Source organism: Miscanthus floridulus, chromosome 1 (assembly GCF_019320115.1).
Source record: "Miscanthus floridulus cultivar M001 chromosome 1, ASM1932011v1, whole genome shotgun sequence".
Classification (NCBI taxonomy): Eukaryota; Viridiplantae; Streptophyta; class Magnoliopsida; order Poales; family Poaceae; genus Miscanthus; species Miscanthus floridulus.
In genome coordinates, this window is record NC_089580.1 from 111385174 (window position 1) to 111392947 (window position 7774).

The 7774-nt window shown below is 42.8% G+C and overlaps 1 non-coding gene across 1 annotated transcript; it reads left to right on the top strand.

Annotated features, from left to right (window-relative positions):
- The first annotated feature begins 239 nt into the window (after window positions 1-239).
- Window positions 240-347, top strand: LOC136511576 (small nucleolar RNA R71). Its single transcript, XR_010772764.1, has one exon. It is a non-coding gene; the product is annotated as a small nucleolar RNA R71 (small nucleolar RNA).
- Window positions 348-7774: the final 7427 nt, after the last annotated feature.

Consider the following 7774-nt stretch of genomic DNA (forward strand, 5'->3'; position numbering starts at 1 on the left):
AGTAGGTCCATCTTAGCAAACAACATGTCTACCTCTTTGAGTTGATGCATACCTCCACCTCTCTTGTGGGTCTAAAGATGTTCTTCATTCCAACCATGGCTGGAGGCCATCTTCTCCATAAGAGCTGTTGCAGCTGGTATGGTGAGTGATAGGAATGCACCTCCAGTAGTAGCATCAATAGTCTCATGGGCACTGTTGGTCAACCATGGTAGAAAGTTTGTATGAGTAGCCAATTCTCCTTCCCATGATGAGGACATTCCACAATGTAATCTTGAAAGCGTTCCCATGCCTCAGGGACAGATTCATCATGTTGCTGTTGAAAGCTTTAGATTCTCATACGCAGAGCATTGGTTTTGCTTGTGGGAAAAAACTTTGCTAGGAAGGTAGTGGAGCAGTTATCATATGTAGTATTTCTATCTTTGTTGGCGTAGAACCATGAGTGATAATGGGAAGATGCGAAGTAGTATGGCATCTTAGGTCACTCCTTTGATGGTGAAAGTGCTATAGATCTCCAGGAAGTGTTGAAGATGTGCACTTGCATCTTCATGTGCCTTTCCACAAAATTGGCTCGCTTGCACCATGTTGATGAGGGCTAGCTTGAGCTCAAATCCATTGTCTCCAACATTGACTATTGGTCCAGTTCGGATGTTGGCTGTAGTTGGAGCAGAGAATTCACGAAGAGTCTTGTTAGCCATGGCTTCAAATTCTGGTGTTAAGCTTTGCCTTATTTGGTTGTCTTCCAACACTAAAGCTAAAAGTTTCTTGAGTTTAGCCTTAGTTCTCTTAAGTAATGCTTCTAGATCGTCAACGTAGTTTGTCGGAAGGTCAAAACCGGTCATACATTAGACTGCATAAGATACAAAAGTAGACAAAACAAGGGTAAGCCTATTTGAGCAGAGGTCAATGGTTATCTCAATCACTTCAATAAGTATAAGCTTATCAATACTTCCTTTACCTAGCTACCTTCCCTGGCAACGGTGCCAGAAATGCTTGTTGGCATTTCTTAGCGTAAAGTGTGGAGGTTTTAAGTCCATCCCCAGCAATGGCGCCAAAAAATGCTGTTGGTATTTATTAACTTGTCACTTGTTTAGTAGTCACCTAATATATGTCTACATCTTTTAACATTACTTTACTAGGTTGTCATCCCTAGTGATGATGCCAGAGATGCTTGTTGGTACTACCTAGTTTTACTACTAGAGTAGTTCTTTATTAATTTATGTGACTAGGAAGAATATGTATGAATGAAAGGAATCTGCAAGTGCACAAATAATATACCATTGTAGCACTTCACTCAGGAGTATTCTAGGTATCGCTATTTATATTTTTACCATAGGGAAGGTCTAGAAACGACATGTATTGATAACTTATTATATTGATGGAGAAGTAAACCAGAACCAATATTCTACTCATAAAGGGGTAAGTCAAGAGGTAAATGTACATATGAATAGTGCATAATAAATAATCATTGATCACTCAGAGTACTCCTTTCTATGGCATTAGCATGGTTAAGTAGAATATTAGAAGAATAATTTCTAAGTCATTCTTAATTATAAGTCAAAGCATACATTGATTAGTGCAATTACACCTAGTAATCATGGCTAAGATCAACTTCATATGTACACATAAGGGATATTACTAAGGAAGATTAAGAACAGAGCTTGTCTTCCTTTGTAACTAGATCCTACATGTATACCTATATTTGGGGAGTGGAGTACAAAGGACTCAATGGGAGTGTCACATCCATGATCTACCACATGGCCCGGAGGATAGGGTGTATTCATAGGTAAACAATATATAAGCACCATGCTCACACAATGTCGACCACTCACCCCATGTACTTTGGAGCAAGCGCTATATGAACTTATGCATGAACATGATGATAGTCTAACTATACTAAGCATATAATCAAAGTAGACGATGAACATTATAACTAGGAATATGATACATATGAAGATTAATGTCATAACAATTGTAGCAAACATATAAAAGTAATGAGAGATCCAAAAGAGAGGGGGTACAAAGATTATACCAAACCATGCTCTTGACACGATCGGGAATCCAAGCGAAGACGGCTTGCTTCCCACCTAGCGAAACAAGCTATGCCCTAGAATACAATGGAGCTCTAAGGATGATTAGGGTTTCTATCCTCTCAAATGACTTATGCCTCATGGGGGTGGTAGGGGTTGATATATATAGGCCAGAGCATCAATCATGAGCCCTCGAATCAAACCAACTTAAATAAATAGCTTAGATACAATCTAGGAGGTGGTGGAGAACCAACATAACAATGAGAGGCTGATAGGTGGGCCCTAGGGGCTGGGTAGCCTATAGGTGGGGCCAATCAGCCCCACATGGCGGTGTCTCACCCTCCGCTTCGGTGTGTTATCCTCTTGAGTTTTTTGGAACCTTCTAGGGATGTTTTCGCTGTGGATAAGCGCAATTAAATCTGACATCTAGGTCCACCTTGATGGTTTTCTAGATAAACCCTATAGAAAATACAGATTCACCAAAACTCATGAAATTTGTTAGTTTAAACCACTAGACCTTCATTGGTGATTATATTTATGCCCTTATGCATGTTATATCGACGGTTTATAATGGTTGTTAACTACCGTCAATAGGGGTGTTCACCGATGACTCTGGTGTAGCATCGATAGCCTTGGTCGGTGTCATAGAAGAAGCCTACCACATTCTGGGTTAGCACCTTATGGTTGTTGTAGTCCTTGATGAGGTAGTTCTAGGAGCGATAGACACATTTGCAGCAGAACAAGGAGCGGGTGGGGAGGTGGCAGAGTATCTCAACAACGTCATCGTCCATGAGGCTGGCTAGTGCGTTCCTCTTGTTGGGGGCCTCCTCCATTTTGTCTGTAATGAGATCACTAAAGAGGAAAATAATCCAACAAAGATCCAACAGTGAAGTTCACAACTCATACCAAAGTGCAACTTTAACAACCATTAACAATTTTCATGATACGACCTCAAACAAATTTAGAGTAGCACCACATAGATATATATAACTCAAACTAGAGTAGCAGTTAATAGAGCTGTAACCATTACAATTATAGCTAAATCAAGTCTATCCATCACACTTACAATCAATACATGAGCTCAGAGCTTCTTCCATAGGAGACAGACAAAGATTAAAAGGACGACAATTACAACAGTTTTGAAGGCAGAAGCAATGGGCCTATTTGTGTGCCTCGATAGATAAGTATAATCAAGCAAGCACTTGATAATTAACAGGCCTAGTTGCACACAGGCATTTACAGCAACAAAACTAAACATATGCAGAAAACCAAGACATTAGCAAAAAACCAACCAGTGCTACCTCCTAGTTATTTTCATCATCATATCATTGGCCTAACCAGATCTCCAATGCTAGAATGTTTCTTGTATACCTCATGCTCTAGCAAGGACCAAAACAGTGAAGCGAATAGGAAAAGGCGAGAAAGGAGACCTATGGATCGGATCTATCACCTCTGCCATGGTACACAACAGACACAAATGCTAATGCTGCTACGCTCCACCGGCAAGCCCCGCTGCCTAGCCTCTAAAAGAATGCCGGAGCCACCATAGCACACTAGGGATCCTCCGCAGCCACCGCCGCTACCGCTAGTCTAATGGGCACATATTTATTTTCACTTAAAGGAGAAATATCTAATATAGGTCAACCTATAGGGCATCCACACAGAGAATATAATACTATAATGACTACAAAGACATGTCAATACAACTAGCCATCTAGCGCAATGGTAAAGACCATGTATTCCTTCCTCCGAGTCCCGGGTTTGACTCCCAGGCATTGAGATTTTTTTTGAATTTATTAGACCTTAGTTGCACAAAAGGTACAAGTGATACGTAAGCCATCAGATCCCACAGGTTGGATGAAGATGGAGAAAGGTCCCATAGGTACACATGAGACGTGAGCCAGCGGGTCCCATAGGTACATGTGACACGCAAGCCATCAGGTCCCATAGGTCGGATGGAGATGGAGAACGGTCCCATAGGTACACACGACATGTAAGCCATCAGGTCCCATAGGTCAGATGCTGAAGGGTCCCGTAGGTACACGTCGGACGGAGAAAGGACCGAGCGGAGGCTTTTATGATGAATTGCAAGTGTCATGGATGAGTAACTACAAGTCCCACAGGTACACATCGGATGGAGAAAGTACCATGTGGAGATCTATGATGAAGTCGTTATAGATTGAATATTGTTTGTCATAGATGTGTAATTAGTTCAATGATGAAGCCCTATTCGTCATAGTTTTAAAGGAGATCATCACAAATGAGTCACGCGAGTGATCTATGATGAAACCCTATGCTCTTCTATGATGTTTTTTGTGATGATGCCTGATTTCATCATAGAAAGGGAGGGTTATAGGATCATCACCACCGATCTATGATGAAACAGAAAAATTCGTCATAAAAAGTGCTCTTCTATGATGGTTTGGGATTAGTCATTAAGATTTTTGTCATAGAAGTTGATATTGTGATATGTCCATTTTTTCTTTTTTCAATATTTTTGCATAGTCCATGTCTCTTTTTGTAAGAACTTTAGAGAGAGATCACACTCTAGAAACTTTAGAGCATTTATTTGGTGGATATGAAAGACATGTTTTTGGGTATTTCTAGTGTAGAAATAACATATATATGTGGTGTGTACATGATCTTGATCTTAGGAGCCTGATAAATTTCTCAACAAGGGTCGAAAAGGTTCGATCAAACTCAAAACAATAACAAGTAGCATATATAGAAGGTTTTGAACATGTATGATCACTATGGCTTTGGTAGGAATATTCTCGCCATTGAGGAGTATTAGACACTATGGTTTTATGACATTTTTATCAAAAGTAAAATCTCCAAGCACTTTGAATAGAAGTATTTTTAAGCAAGAACTATATCACACTTCACAAAAAATTAGTCAATATGACTCTCCCATAAAGATATTTTCCCACAAGCATAAGTATATGTAGAAGGAACAAAGTTTATGCAAGCTTCTATCTCAAAATGTCATAAACATGTCACTTTTAAAAGCTTTAGTTTTAAGTGTGGTTTTGGTTTATTTTAGATGGCATGAAAGTGTGTCAAAGTGTCACACATGTACCAAAAAGGTGAGAAGAAGGATCAAACCCATGTTTAGAAAGTGAAGGAGTGGTGAATGGAGGCTGATAGGTGGGTCTAGGGACCTAGGGTGGGTCGGCTGACCCCACCTAGAGGTCCCTGACCCCTGGGTGTTTCTCCTCTTCAAAAGACATATTCTGATGTTAGCACTTTTCTATTTTTCAAAAATTGACCCATCAGCCGACGGGTCTTTGGGGGTCGTTTTAGCTCAAATTTTGCGTGACAACATCTTTTTTAGTGTACATTGTTGTTGCATTGTCACATCCTGCATTTGTGGAAATTGGCAACCCCCCCCAACACACACACTTTGTCCAAAGAGTGTACCTAGTGATTCGGTCATGGCAGAGATCAAATATAGGGGACCTGCTGGTGAAAAAAAGCACCAGCAAAACAAAATTTTATTGAATTCAACTAATTTTAGGCAAATTTGATGATATGAGAAGGACTAGCTTGACTTCAAGTGCCTTAATCACTATGGTAACATGGGTGATAGGGTAAGAAGGAAGAGATGAGTATATAGGTAAAATTTGATGATGTTTGGCCAAAGGAGCTCAGTCCACTAACCTATGGAGGGCTTGGTTGACCTACCTCCCATGGCAAAATGTGTCAAACTTTACATGATGATGACATACATCTCTTAGGGAACAAGTGTGAAAAGTTGTAGCTCATTTTGTTATGATTAGGAGATCAAGAATGAGGTGAGAAAGACATTGAACAAAGAGAAAGAAGAAGACGTGGTGGACCGAGCCATGTCTGGGTGACTCATGGGATGGGCTGAACCCATGCCCTGACAACCACCCCGCTGCCACCATTGGTGCCACTGGCCACCACCATTGGTGGCACCGGCCGCCACCTAGGTGCTAGCGCCCTCTCACCTCCCCCTCCCCCTCCACCTCCCCATCCAACCATCGAAGGCACCTCGAGATCTAGCACAGGTCATGAGCCACGTGTGCCTCCACAGGAACCAAGCCCGGCCACGTCGCCGCCATCGCCTCTAGGTGCTACCACCAACAACACTAGATCCATGGCCAACCCCACTAGATCTAGCTCTAGGGCGGCTCTATGGCCCTCCCTAGCCCCACAGAGCCTAGCCACGCTGCCACAGCCACCGTAGGGTGCCACCACCGTGGCTTCTGCTACCAGCAACTCTAGCTTCATGGCAAAACCCACTGGAACTGACGCTAGGGCGGCTCTATGGCCCTTCCTGCCCCCGTAGATGCCGTCAACAGGCCTCGCCAGCATAGCCACCAGCTACAGCACCAAGGCCTCCCCCGTGGGAACAAGCGTTGGAGGCCCTCCGTGGGCGCCCACAATGTCAGCGCAGCCAATGACACTGGGTCCCAATGGCATAGGCATTGGCAGCAGTAGCACTGTTGAGCCCACCATCATGGGATCAAATGCTGGTGCACCTCCATAGATTTTGTCCCCATCCTCATCGCCATGGACACCAGACTCCATGCTCTCACCAGACATGGCGCCATTCTACCCGCCTTCAGGAGGGCGCACCAAGCGCCATCGGTGAGGTGTTTGACAATGACCACCGCAAAACCAACCTGGATGTTGTCCGTCGACTGGCAAAGCTAGTAATAGTGTCCCCGCCGCGTGCCTAGATTCGTTCTGTTGATCATGGTGAAACGGACGCTGGACGGTAGGGACAAAGAAGAAGACAGAGGAATCACATACGACCATGCCCATAGCTGGTGAGCGACATACCTGCTAGGCTAGTGGATGGCCATATCCCTACCTGCCAATGCATCGACCAACGCAGATGGGTCTCTGCTCCCAATGCCAATGGGTGGCAAGAGGTCCTTCCCCAGCTGGAGACGTGACCTGCTGCTGCTTCATGTGGGGACGTCGCTCACACCACCACAAGGCCCCCAGGAGCACACTCAGCAACTCCTCTTCAGGATTTTTGCATTGAGTTACACACATACCCAATACAAGACATACCGAGCAACTCAATTACATACACACTTTAGTCTCCAACATAAAGCTAAAACATTGTTGACCATAAAATATATTTTAGACAAAAAACTACTATTAACACTAACTCTCTATTTAACTACTACCTTCACTCGAGGTTACATCTCATTCACTGTTCTACACATCGGGTTACACGCAACTCATCTTGGAAAACTTCCAAGGTCTACTAACCGTAGCGTTCACCAGAGCTACTCTTGGAGGAATACCTTAACAACCTACAAAACAACTTAACGGTGGCATTGTGAGTACATTTCATACTCGCAAGACTTAATTCCAACATATAATATTTGGTGGATGTTGTTGGCATTTCTTAGCGCAATCACCAAGTGAGGAGGTTTTAAGTCCATCACCGGTAATGGTGCCAGAAATGCCTATTGGTATTTCTTAACACCATTACTAAGATTGAGTTAATCTTAGCAATGCCACCAAGAAACACCAACTACGATAGTTCTTAACGATTACAGAGAATATCTACAAGTGCACGAATCTATCATTATAGCATTTGACCCGGAAGTATTTAGGGTATCGTTATTTATATTTTCCCAAAGGAGGCCAAGGTATAAGAGTCTACCATGAGCATAAACATGATTACATACTTGCATAGTGGACCATAGTGCATGATAGGGGTAAAAATAGTATTTCATGGATAGTGGACACACATTTGGGCC